This window comes from Rhinolophus sinicus, linkage group LG03 (genome assembly GCF_036562045.2).
Source record: "Rhinolophus sinicus isolate RSC01 linkage group LG03, ASM3656204v1, whole genome shotgun sequence".
NCBI classification, from domain to species: Eukaryota; Metazoa; Chordata; class Mammalia; order Chiroptera; family Rhinolophidae; genus Rhinolophus; species Rhinolophus sinicus.
This window is the reverse complement of record NC_133753.1, coordinates 52,319,423-52,333,704: the sequence shown is the minus strand read 5'-3', so window position 1 is coordinate 52,333,704 and position 14,282 is coordinate 52,319,423. Positions and strand designations below refer to the sequence as shown.

General features: G+C 39.7%; 1 protein-coding gene across 1 annotated transcript in view; it reads left to right on the top strand.

Annotated features, from left to right (window-relative positions):
* Window positions 1-14,282, top strand: part of LOC141570762 (uncharacterized) — a 128,807-nt gene that overhangs the window by 73,262 nt on the left and 41,263 nt on the right. The window lies entirely within an intron of this gene.

The window sequence follows — 14,282 nt, the reverse complement described above, 5'->3', positions numbered from 1 at the left end:
AAATTACAACCTCCCTCTCATTTTTGTTCATCATTTTTGTTCATTCTCCTCAGAATTAGCAGATGGCTAAAAGAATGACCTAAATTTTGTGATATAAAATGAAATAGGCTCTTCTAAAAATAATTTTATTTTGAAATTAAAGTCCTAATCAAACCTTTTTTCCCGCTAATATTATGAAAATTTGGTGCTGTTTTCATGGATTCATTAGGTGGATTTTTTATCCAGTATCATTTATGCGTGGGTATTAAGAATTCTGTAGACTTACAGCCAAAGATGAGAATGATGGGTTTCTTGATAGCAACACCATTTTTGATATCAGTGTTACAAAACATTTATTGAATAATCTCGTTGGATGTTGTTAGTGTATTAAATTTCTTTGCTGAGAGAGAGAAAACAGAAGAAACACTGAAAACAAATCAGGAATGTAGATATGCAAAAGATCAATCTCATGTGGAACATCTCTAAATTTCTCAACTCAGCTTTTTTCTGTGCTACATGAAGTTCAAGTTCCCAAAGGAGATGTCATTTTCATCCCTGCTTGGCTCGTATACTTAACCCAAGTTGAAATTAAACACTTCCATAGAATTTTCCACATACAGTTTAAAAATAAAATGAACCCAAGTATATCTGTGTGTAAAATCAGTTGTTTTTTTGGATGAAGTGAGCTATTTAGACCTGTATATTTAAGGGTAGATATACTTATCCGGTGGAGAAAATTACAGGGACTCTATAAGTAGGGACGTCTGGTTTAGAGGTAATGCTTCCTTTACCCAGTGTGGGTTTGTGTACAGCAGATCTTCGAATAATTTTGTTCTGTTATAACTGCAAAATGCTGTAGGAACTTAACTCTTGTTTATGTGAATTAGCCATCGGTAAAATTGGTTTTGCTGTATGTAATTTTGCTGCATTTCCAAGAACCTATCGACAACATTAAGGGAGGACTCACTGTATTTGATGTCGCTGTATTAGCACGTTCTGACTCTTTCCTTTGTATATCTGATTTTATTTCCTTTTGCATGCAGTTATTTGTTTTACTTGATTGATCCTCCTGCACCCCACCCCCTTATAAAGTCCTTGACAATAAGTGAAGGCCAGGAAAGGTGCAAAGTGTGAAAGTTGGACCCAAGTAGAGAGCGGTTGTAACATTCATTTTAAGTGCTGGTGGTGAAGCAGAAGTAGTGTAGTGGGAGACAGCATAGTTGGTAAACTCTGAAACTTAAAATACAAGACATGTAGCCTAAGTCAGTAAAAAAATGAAAATTCTTCCGAAAATTTTTCGTAAGAGCAAAATTTTAAAGTAAGTCCACATTAACACTGGCATGACTAAAGAAAAGGAGGGAGAGACAGTAGAATCAGTTCACTTTCATTGCAGAAGAGTTTTTAACTCATAGTTGGTCAATACTGATCTCTTTTATATGAGAAGTCTTTTTCCCTCTTTAAAGCAAAAGTAACAAAAATAGTTATTGCCTAATTTTGCCAATTATCTAAAAACAGACCTAGGGCAAGTGAGAACCATCTGGATATAGGGGTGCTTGGATAGGGCTGATGTGGCCAGTCTAGTTCTAAGTGTTGGGAGACCCTCTTCATTTTAGAGATGGTTAACAAGCATTCTTCTGGGTGGAAATTCTCAGATGCTCTTTATGTTTTACTCCTGAAAATAGAATTTCTGGCAGTTTATGTGGTCCCGTTTTTATTTAGTCATATTGCTGTGGGTCTGAGAGCTGGGCAGGTAGAGCCATGAACTGGTGATTTTTAAAGATTTTAGGAGGTAGGAAATGCCTAGGACATTTATCTTCTTAAGGTAAAAGGGCTTTGTACTGGACTTAGGTTGGCACTATCAGGATCGACACTGTAGAAAATACTTAATAAAAAGTTTTTTCACCATGGTGGTCATTTTAACTTTTTAAAATGCTTAAATGTGAAAGAAAACCAACTATGTTACCAAAGAATGCTCCCCCTTTCTCCCATCATCCATATTTCCTTATTTTTTGAGTTGGAAAAAATAATTTTTGTTCAGATGGCTTATTGCCAATTTATAAAAAATTTTATGATTTTAAGGACTTCTAAGAGAAGTGGTTGCATTTTGAGAACCAGCTATGAAAATGGACCTAGGAAGTGTTTTACTACATGTCTCTGTAATTTATTCATGCTCTAACTTTGCTGCTTGGAACAAAGTTTATATGATGTCTAATTAAATCATTTCTAAATTATTGGATTCTGCTGTTACATTTTAGGAAAGTATCTTACTCTTAAGCAGGGATTTTTAACAGTCAGAGTATCTTTCTGAATTTTAATTTACTTAGAAGAAAGAATAATTACTTGGGGAATTTTTATTATTAGAAATTAAAATATGAAAATCACATATAACTTGACATTGAACACACTAACTTAATATGTACAATTATTGTTATTTGGGTTTAAAATGAATGAAGTGTTGTCCCATTCTGGGAGACAATGCTAATAGGTATACACACTGAGATCTTTTAAAAATAAAAAAGATATTTATGAACATATTTATAACTTGCAGTGTATTGATCTTTCTTTTTTAAGAAAATATTTTGGTTCAGTTAGTACTATCAGAGAAATAGTAGTGGCCTTTCATTTTACAGTTTTGTTTCTCCAGCTATAAGAATGTATAAGTGGGAACTATTATAGATATTTTAATTCCTTTGTGCTCTACAGATCTACAAGTGTGGCTGTTGGGAATTGTTGCAGATTAGATTCCATAGGAAGCCTGAGATAGAGTTAATCTTACAGGATGTTCATTGAGTGCCCTTGGGAGCACCATCTGTGAAAAGGAGAGGAAGAAAGCAGGATTGGACAGAGGGAAAAATTGAGTTGTGATTCAGACCCAATAATATTCTCGACTAACCCTACTGTGAATTCTGTAGCTAGAATGTCCCTTCAGAGTTATCGTAAATTGGGCTAAGATTGCCAGGCCGTTTTAGCTGCACATGCATCTGTCATTGGATATGGACTGCCCAGGAAGGGGCATAGTCTTGGGCAAAAGCTGCTCTCTTTAGCTCAGGCACTGGACTCCCAACAGTTGGGGCAGTGAGTCCTTAATTAAGATGGACTGGATGGCACATCACAGGAATACTTTAGTAGAATCTGGTGTAAGGTTTTTTTTTGCTTATTTTTCTTTATAGTTTCCTTTGTGCCTCTGGGAAAAGTTATATCACTTTTCTTTCTCCTGTAAGCAAGGGTAAGAGGTATGACGTACTTTAACTGCCTTAAAGAATTATTGGGTCTCTAAAAATAAATGCTTTGAGATCATTACATCTATATAAGATGCTTAAGATGTGTTTCTTTGCAAAACTGTACATTATGAGTAAAAAGAAAAATAACATGTTCTTTTGCATTTCCATATACATGATCTTCTCCCTGGTTGTCTTGAGGGACTTAGTTTCCCTCGGATGGCATGGGGATGGAGTATATTAGGAAGACAGACACGATAAAAATAAATAATACTTGGCTTCTGATTTTAATTTGTTTAGTGTATCTATACAAGGTGTGATCAAAAGATATGGTGAACGTTTATATAAAAAATTTGATTACAATGAAAGACACATTGCCATTAACCCCCCTCAGAATACTTGCCCTTGCTTCAAACACATTTATCCCATGGTTCTTGCCACCTTCTGAAGCAGTTCTGGAAGTCCTCTTTCGTGTCTTTACTTCATCCTCCATCATGACAATGCTCCAGGTCACACATCCCTTCTGGTATGGCAATTTCTGTCAAATAAAAACATTACGGTGTGTCCTCATCCACCGTATTCACTGGATCTGGCACCATGCTACTTCTGGTTCTTCCCCAAAGTCAAAATGACCATGAAAGGAAAACGTTTTGAATCGATTCAGGACATCAAGGCAGCCACAACAGCACAACTAAAGACACTCACAAAAGAGGACTTCCAGAACTGCTTCAGAAAGTGGCAAGAATGATGGGATAGATGTGTTTGAAGTGAAGGGGAATATTTTGAGGGGGATTGTAATGCAGGGTCTCTGGTCCCGCTCTCGGCAGGTGGACACAGGATATGGTGAGGCCAAAAAGGAACAAAAACAGAGCCATAGACAAGAGAATCACACCACCACATTCTTGATGGTGGCTGGCTGAGACACGAAAGCAAACATCCACCAGTACCCCAACGAGGGGCCCCCCTGCACCTAGACCCGCTGGCAGCCGGGCGAGACACAGGAAGCAGGATCAACACAATCCACAATCCGCTTGCCAACCGCACTTGCTAGCCACAATCTGCTCGCTCGCGTAACCACAGCAGTTATATTAGTGACTAATGGCTAACTGGTTACAGCTGATGGCCAACTAGCCACAGCTGATGGCCATACAATCACAGTTGATGGCCATTTACTACCTGAGCCAGCACCTTTCCACATGAAGTCGAGAGCCTGGAAACTGCTCTCTGGGACTCTGTCCGTACAGGTATCAATGGCAATGTGTCTTTTACTGTAATAATTTTTTTTTTTTTTTTTTAAGATTTTATTGGGGAAGGGGAACAGGACATTATTGGGGAACAATGGTCAAATTGTTGTCCTTTCAATCTTAGTTGTGGAGGGTTCTGTTCAGCTTCAAGTTGTTTTTTTTCAGTCTTAGTTGTGGAGGGCGCAGCTCAGCCCCAGGTCCAGTTGCCGTTGCTAGTTGCAGGGGGCACAGCCCACCATCCCTTGTGGGAGTTGAACCGGCAACCTTGTGGTTGAGAGGACAGGCTCCAACCAACTGAGCCATCCAGGAGCTCAGTGGCAGCTCAGCTCAAGGTGCCGTGTTCAATTTTAGTTGCAGGGGGCGCTGCCCACCATCCCTTGTGGGACTCGAGGAATTGAACTGGCAACCTTGTGGTTGAGAGCCCGCGCTCCAACCAACAACTGAGCCATCCGGGAGGCAGCTCAGCTCAAGGTGCCATGTTCAATCTTAGTTGCAGGGGGCAGAGCCCACCATCCCTTGCGGGAGTCGAGGAATTGAACTGGCAACCTTGTGGTTGAGGGCCCACTGGCCCATGTGGGAATCGAACCGGCAGCCTTTGGAGTTAGGAGCACGGAGCTCCAACCGCCTGAGCCACCGGGCCGGCCCCAATAAATTTGTTTTAATTTAAACATTCGCCATATTTTGTGATCACACCTCATAAAGCACCTACTATGTACCAGGCACTATTACAAACTTTGGGGATAATAGAATTTTGGAGCAATAAAATGGGTTTAACAACTAGGCATTTTTGGCAAGATGAAGCTTTTCTAAAGTCCCCCTATAGTGGCTCACGTGGGTCAAAGTTGGTGGGGCGCTGTCATGCAGGGAGTCACGCGGAGTATCTGGTCCTGCTCCCCACATAAGAACACAGGACACAGTGAGGCCAAAAAGGAACACCCAAGGAGCCATAGGTAGGGGAGTCATACCACGATAGTCTCACTGGAGGCTGGATTCACACGATGTGTGACCTGCTGTCCGCTTTTCTGTCAACCGACTGACTCCCCACTTGCTAGCTCAGCCACCATCTTCTTGCTAGCCCCCATTTTTCTGCTAGTGTAGCCATGGCAGTTATATTAGTGGCCAATGGGTCACTGGTTACAGCTGACGGCCAACTAGCCACAGCTGATGGCCATCCAATCACAGTTGATGGCCATTTACTACCCGAGTGAGCACCTGTCCACGTGAGGCCGAGAGCCTGGAAACTGCACTCCTGGTTCTGTCCCCATAGGCACATAATGGTTCTCTGGAATTTTGACTTTAAAAACATGCCTTTGTTTCTGTTGCACTTGGCTCTTCCACATGAAGAGACTCGGTCTGAGAAGAACATTAGTAGGTAAAAGTTGAATTTATTGTTACTGGAATGGGACATACCAGTTTTTCTCTGATTCCAAGGGAGGAAATACCTTAGGCCCTGAGAAGTAAGGGGAGTGAGGAGAAGGGTAAGGGCGTGGACACGGGGTGGGGGGTGGGTACTGATGGGACAGTTATTGATCTTAGTCTTTCAGAACTGCCCCCAGAGTCTTCCTCAATAAGGAGAACTTCCTGGTACAGTGCTCCCAAACTGTTACAGTGTCTTACATTTAACTGAGTGCTGGGTCTGCTGTTTACCTCCAGATGGTTCTGACCATGATTTGATTGTCATTCCTCTTAACCTTACTGGGAAGTATATTGGAAACAGGAGGGGATGGCCCCAACTCCCATACCTCCCACACTACACACCTGTCAAAACTTCCAGATGCTTTCCCTGCCCCCATTCCAGTAGCCATTGCTCAATCATTACATGAAGTGGCCGAATGCCACCTGGCTGATGTTTGGACAGACCAGACAGGTTGGACTGACTTTTCTCAAGCAGTCTCCAAAAAATAAGAACTAAATTAAACTAAATGGAGAGCCCCAAGGCACACCAGCTTGTTAAAAGGCCACATGTGATGCTTTGTCACCGCCCCTGACCAGTTTAGGTCTGCCTTGTGGACCTCCAACAATTATAAACACTCTTTCCAGGGGCACCGTAAGCACTCCCAGCATTGTGCTTTGTATGTGGAAGCCAGGCACTAACTTGCCTTTTTATCAAATGCAGTGACTTGCACCATAGGGTGTGGTATGAGACCTTCAGTTATTTAATGAAACATGTAGTTTTCAAATGATTGTAGAGATCTCTCCAACAGTAGGCTCACCTTGATTACTGGGGGCAGCTTCTTGGAGGGATGACTGATTCATTGTTTACACGTACTTTGCAGGTAGTCATGCCAAGGATGGAGTTATCTAGTTACGGTAGGTGTTAAGAAATCGGTCACTGACTTTACCTAACGTGATCAGTGATCCACCTTCCTCGCTAGAAGGTATTCAGGTCAGCCTCAAGTCACGGGCCAGGGTTGGTATGGATGATACAGAATTGCCTCAGGTTTCCTTGTGGGTCAGGTGGATTACAAGGCAGATTCTGTTTAATGCTAGTACACGTTCCTGGATTAATGCTTCAGTCTACGTAGAAAGATCAATTCAGACACATAGGGAGAAAACCATTTGGATTTCTATGTTAGACCCTGATGGTTTATGGAATTTGTTCAGCTGATGTGACCCAGGACTCTGGAGGACTTGGTGGAGGGCAGTACTGTAGGCTGGCTTCATCTTGCTGTTTGGGGTCCTGTTTAGAGTAGCCTTAGTTATAGGATGCTTAAGGCAAATGAAATAGATTTGGTACTACCTTTGTTAGTCAGATTAATCAGCTTGGTTGATAGAAGGGGAGGGTGTAGAAAAATTTGCCAGGAGCCCAAGATAGTGCAGAAACAAGGGGTACATAGTGTTGGAAGTAATTATCTGCAGTCGTCATACATGTTTTGCAAGCAGAGGCACTGACTGCCTTTGTTTTGGATTATCCTTGTCCAAAGGATGCTTGTATAGTAAACAGCCTAGGAAAATAGAAATAGTGTCTCTGGAGCAAAAGGGCAGGGATGTTCAGTGTTAATAGAGATACACTGAACATATCTCTCTCTTAAGCAAAGGTAAGCCATGCTCACTGCACACTATAGAAGATTCGGCTCCCTAAACTCAGCATTCCTCTCCTATAGACCCACTGTGTCTTCCACGTTGCTGCCATGGGATATGACTAATAAAGTAGTTTGTCACTGACTCAGGAGTCTCATGTCTTCTTCTTTCACCCACGAAACTGTGACAGTCTACCTTGTTAGCTTACGAGTAGGGCAAAATCTCAGACCCTTCACAATTCTTGATACTGGAATTATAGGTGCTCTCTCTGGCGTGTCCATTTAGGGTCCCCACATCTCTATTTAAAAAAATGATCTATTTGAGTATCAATAAAAATGTCAAATGCATACGAGGTATGATTAAAAAATATGGTGAATGTTTAAATTTAAAAAAAGTGTTACAGTAAAAGACACATGGCCATTAATCCCCCTCAAAATACTTCGCCTCACTTCGAACACACTTATCCCATTGTTCTTGCCACTTTCTGAAGCAATTCTGGAAGTCCTCTTTTGTGAGTGTCTTTAGTTGTGCTATCGTGGCTGCCTTGATGTCGTGAATCAATTCAAAACGTTTTCCTTTCATGGTCATTTTGACTTGGGGGAAAAGCCAGAAGTTGCACGGTGCCAGATCCAGTGAATAAGGTGGATGAGGACACACCATAATGTTTTTATTTAACAGAAATTGCCATACCAGAAGCAATGTGTGACATGGAGCCTTTCTGTTGTGATCACAAAATACGGTGAGTGCTGCTGCCGAGTGCCATCCAATGGAAAGGCAGGGATCTTCAATACAGCAAGTGGCATGTCAAACCTTAGTAACAGTGTGTGACAAGTTTCAACTTGTTTGGTGCCGTCAGTCGGGTGTGAGCTATGGTTGAGAGAGGTGTGGTTTAAAGACTGCCGTAAATCATCCTCCCTCGTGACAATGCTCCGTGTTACACATTGCTTTTCGTATGGCAATTTCTGTCAAAAACATTATGGTGTCTCCTCATCTACCTTATTCACTGGATCTGGCATCATGTGACTTCTGGCTCTTCCCCAAAGTCAAAATGATTTGGACATCGAGGCATCCACCACAGCACAACTAAAGACATTCACGAAAGAGGACTTCCAGAACTGCATCAGAAAGTGGCAAGAACGATGGGATATGTGTGTTCGAAGCGAGGGAGAGTATTTTGAGGGGGATTAATGGCAATGTGTCTTTTATTGTAATAAAATTTTTTGAATTTCAATATTCGCTGTATTGTTTGATCACACCTTATATAACTGTCAGTCTGGCAGTGCTATTTAAATGTATGTTACCTCTCGTACACTGTCACAAACTGCTGCCTTAGCCCTTGGGGCTAAATCTGACTCACTGCCATCTTGTAAAATAAAGTTTTATGGTAATACAGCCACACCCATCTATATTTGTATTGTCTGTGGCTCCTTTTGTGCTACAGGGCAGAGTTGGGTAGTTTCAACAGAGACCTTATGGTCCACAAAGTGAAAAATTATTATTTGTTTCTTTAAGAAAAAATTGGTAGAGCCCTGCTGCAGCACTCTAACCCAACATTATTTCCTTTAAATTGGCTTGCAAATGTATGTCAAGATAGATGTACAAAGATGTTCATTGTGGGATTTTGATAATAGTAAAACAACAACAATCAACAAAAAACTGGAAACAACTTCAGGAAGTGTGAGAAGGTCTCAATTTATTGTCTGAACATTGACTTGTTCTGCAGATTTTCCCAAGTCACTCATTGGACTGAACTCTTCCCAAGGAATCTGAGATACCACGTTACATATTTGGACTTAAATACAGAGGGTGCCAAAAAAATGTATACATATTTTAAGAAAGGAAAATACTATTAAAATTGTAATACTCAATATATATCGATAACAAAAGATGAATACAAGTCACATTTGACTTCTGCAATTACAAGAGTTGCTCAAAGTGGTTACCATCAGCGTAATTTTAATACAGTTTTTTCCTTTCTTAAAATGTGTGTATGTGTTTTTTTTGACACCCTCTATGCATGAAATTTCTTCTTCACTCAGAATAATGGGTTGTCAGATCATACAATCTGGGGGAGAAGGCAAGGGACACCAGATTAATTTGGCAAGCCTCTGCATACTGCAGGTTCCAGGGAGTGCAAGGATCACCAGGTAAGAGGCGGAGGTCCTGCTGTTAAATTTTGCATTTTAGTCTAAAGGTTTTGAAAGCCAGTCAGAAGGTAGCCATTGGGAAAACAAAGTAAAACAAAACAAGAACAAAAACGAACAAAACAGATTGCTATTGTTCAACAGTCAAGGTATTGCTTTTAATGTAGATGAGCCACACAAGTAACTTCTGATTCTTTTCTGGCAAGGGGGAGCCCTCTGCTTGTGTGCTCATGTGTGAGGATAGAACCCTTCAATTAGGTGGAAGGCATATGCAGACTGAGGGTAAGGAGAGAGTTTAGTTGATTTTATTTTAGTGAGCCTTTAGAAAGGGAATCATGACCAAACTGTTTTGGAGTTTGGTATCATGGTAAGAAGGGGGAGGAGTTGATAGCCTGGTAGGAACTTAAATTTTAGGAATCCATCTAGGGAAAATAAGGCAGAGTTCTAATATTGTGGTGGGCAGCATTGGCCAAAATACACCATTTTAGGGTGCAATATTGAAGATGTTTCAGAAGTGTTTTGCTCACTGCATCTAGAGGGGTTATATTTTGCTCACTGCTTTTTAGTTACAATGTGTTTTGAGCAAGAAATCAGTATTACTTAATACCTTTGGTTAGACGAAGGAATGCTTTTTATTCAAGAAGTCTTAAAAATTTATAACATTTAATCATATTTAATTGTACATTGACATCATCCTGGGGGGAGGGAAAGGGCATATGAGATAGGGATTGTCCCAGGAAATCGAGGACATTTGTGCCATATTTATGTAGCCCAGTGTTAACAGATTTGTGGTAAGAAGATAAGTGGTGAACCTGTTTTTTGGGGGGTAAGAGTAGAAGCAGATGTGTTAAGCACATCTGGAGATTTACTTAGTTCAACCTGTTGTATACCTTGTGTTTATATTTCTTCAAGTGTGGAGCTGGAGAAGTAGTATCTTACATGGAAAAGTTTGACATATATTGGTAACGATGTCTTTTCTAAAAGTGCTTCCCCCCCTTTTGAAAAAACGTAGAATTAGTAAGAATAAGACCTATTATTATTATTGCCTAATTTCCACACGTTCTATTTTGCCTCAGACATTAAATTTCCAATTTTCAAGTAACCTAAGATAAACAAGCAACGTTAGGGAACCATTATGTCCAACCCAAAGCTAATAAAGCCAGCTAGCAGAATAAGAACACTTGGGAAATGTGCTCAACTAAATAAATAGATTGTTTAAGTGGTTTATTTTTCTATATGGGCAGTTAGTTAGGTAAGCATGTTGTTTCAGGTGGCAGAGTTGAAAGAATTTTGGGACTGTGTAGGTGGAACAATGCTAAGCTTTCTTCTTGTAAATCTGGGACGGCTTCATGGAAGAGTCTTGAGTTAGTGTGTATGAGAACCGGAGGGTGGTACGGTTATCTTTGTGAAGAGCTTCAAAGTCAAAGAGCAATCTATCATTTTTGAAATTAAGGATAACAAGCTTTAATTTTTGTGTTATATGAGGTAGATAGAGGAGGTAAAACACATATCACCTTGTGTTTTTTTAGTCTTGATATATGTTATATACATACATATATAATTTCATGTTTACTTCTTTCACCATGTATTCACTCTCTTTAATTAGACTAAGCACTTTGAAGGTAGAAATTATCTTTTCTGCTTCTTTTGTGCCCCACATAGAACAAAATTGTAGACTCATGCTAACAAAAATTTCAGTTTTTTTTCTTTTTAAAAAGGAAAATTTAAGATTTCAAATATGGAAAGCTTGGGCACTTTGTTAGCTATTGGGCACAACGTGAGTAAAGAAAGGACTTGGGACCAAGATCTGGGCAGAACCTTTAAAGTAGTTCTAGGTTGGAGGAGCAAGATGAGGTCAGAGTGACATGCTGAAATTGGAAGAATGGGGTAAGCTCCTGAGTAGAGCAGTTAGACTAGTAGTGGGACAGGAAACATTAACAGTGGCTTAGTGTGCAGGTGTGGGTCAGGATTCTCACCAGTCATGAGGAAACAGTATGGGAATGCTGTGCAAAATAAGATCCATGCCTCAGAACCTGTGATAGGAAAACACGTTAATTTAGGGTAGCATCCAGGGTAAAAGTCTTGTTCTCTGCAAAGTAGTGACTTTGGTCTTAATATGACTTCAGTGACTGAAACCTAGCAGCTATGAGCCGCTTATATTTACTGTACTGTATTTTTCAGGTTTGGCTTATAATTGTAGGAAGCGTGAGTCTGAGTAGTTTTAAATTTCTTTTTTTCTTTTAATAATCGTATTTCTTGGATGGATCTCTCTTGTCAGGCCATGGGACTGGTAGAAGGAAATGTGTAATAATATCCTGATTTTATGGATATTATTTCTGCACTGAAAGGAGAACAGGTTACTATTTCTGGCTCATGCAGGTGGGAGTGGAATAGTCTGCACAGTGCTCTTTTAGGACATTGAGGCTTTTCCTGTCTCTGTTGATGTATAGAGGCATTAAATGTCACATTTATACGATTGGGGAATTAAAAAAATTAGCTTTGGTTGCCATACTGAAAGGTCAGCTGGGATTATGAGAAATAATCTCCAACAAAATTCCCGGTTTTTACTTTAAGTAGATATTTGGATGAGGCTGACTTGTGTAATAGATTCTGTTTAGATATGGGGCTTGGTTCCATTCAGTGCTGGCTTCGTGTATTTATTGAGCACCTGATACATGCCAGCTACTTCTCTAGGCATTTCATACCTATTATTTAATCCTCATGGGAACCTTAAAAGTAGGATAGTGGTATCCCCATTTTTAAAGGTGAAGATATTGAAGCTCTTTTTACCAACCAGATTAATCAGTCCTTTTTATTCCCCCTCGAAAATATATACTATATATACTAATGACAGAGGCTCCACTGGTCACTTATGTGTCCATTGGTCATTTATGTCTGATGAGTTATACTCTAGTATTCTTCCATACTTCTGCTTCAACCATGTATGTAAGTTGTATCCTTACCAAGAGTCAATTGCCTTTGTTCCCAAACATAGTAGTAATTATTTATTTATAATTAAACCAATGAAATCTTAAAGAAGGTTGTTTTATGAAAGCTGACTTGAACGTTTGGAAAGACTCAATGACAAGGAGCTTGAAATAGCTGTTGAATTAGAGGTAAATGACAGCACTAATACAAATTGGGTAAAAAACACAAATCTGGAAGATTGTGAATTTATTTTTTTGTGAATGCATTAGGTTTTGCTATACTTTAAAGAAACAGGCTGAACACTGTGGAGAATACATTAGGAATGTGACTGATGGGAGAAGGGTGACATAGAACACTAATCATAGGATCCATATTCAAAAAGAGGGCCCTGATCCTGAGTTTGGAACCAAATGAAAAATAAGATGAGTGTCATAAAGATTAAAATGTCAGCTTTAGTAATGATACAGTGATTCGAGTTCATGGCTTTAAAAGTGCTGCTGCCAAAAGAGCCGGCCAACATTTCAAAGAAAATACCCAGAGTTTTTGCCTACACCATTCCAAGACCTGATTGGAAGAATAGTGCCAATCACTAGTGTTGGCAGATTTGTTACTCTTTTAGCTCCACATAGTCAAGAAATGTGCATACTAGTCAGGAAACTCATCCTTCCTTGGGATAGGGTTAGTAAAGGAGCGGAGGGATTTCGTCCAGATAGAGGCCTGAGGCTGAGTAAAGGTGATTCCTACATCAAAATATTGGGTTATGTTTTGTGTTTAGAAATCATTTAAAGTAATGGCTTGGCAATTCAGTATATCCTCGCTTTGATCTACTTTTGAAATTATGATCTTGTGCTATATTTATATAACTAAAAACGAACAGAGCTCAAGTCAAGCAGAGTCTGATTTATGTCTTATGTACTTTTCTCTACAGCCACTTGTTGAGGTTTCTTCTGGGTACCCTCCTGCTTCCCTTTTCTTATCTCTCTTTATCTATGAACCAGTTCCCGCAATTTTCCCCTTGGACTTTGCTTACAGAGCCTATTTTGTTCATTCAGGAGAATAATCCTCAAACTGAAAGGCTTGTATCAAACAACATAATAGAATAGAATTGTAACCTATAGTAAGTGAAGAGAAAGAAAATAATCACCTAGGAGCTTTAAATACCTGAAATAACATCTGATCTCCAGATCCCGGCAAATTATGTTGAAATAATTTGTGAATAACTCTTCATACTCAGAGTGTTACAAAAGTAGTATATGCATATTGGTTTCTTAAAAAATTATTACTGTAAAAAATATGTGAGTCAGGGTGTGATGGAGCATAAAAGAAGTAAATGAAACCTTAAACTGCATAAATAGAAATGTAATGTCAGAATCATAGATACTAATGGTTCCACTGTCATGTTAGATGGGGTGATGAATTTATTTTCATACTTGAAGAGGGTCACTTCAACTGTGGTGTCTAGAAGGGCATGTTTAGGATTTGAGCTACTGAAAATGGTGACGTAGGAATAATAGTAAATAGGGTGGAAAGACCAAGAGCAAATGGGCCTAATACTCTGCATGTTTTTGAATAATGCCATTTAAAAGAGGGTAAAGACTTCTGTGGTGTTCCTTTAGAGCAGTGGTAGGAAAACTGTTTCTGTAAAGGCCAGATAAATATTTTGGGTTTTATATTGCAACCATTTAAACTCTGACATTGTTACATGAAAGCAGCCATAGGAGTAGACCGTATGTCAATGGGCATGGCTG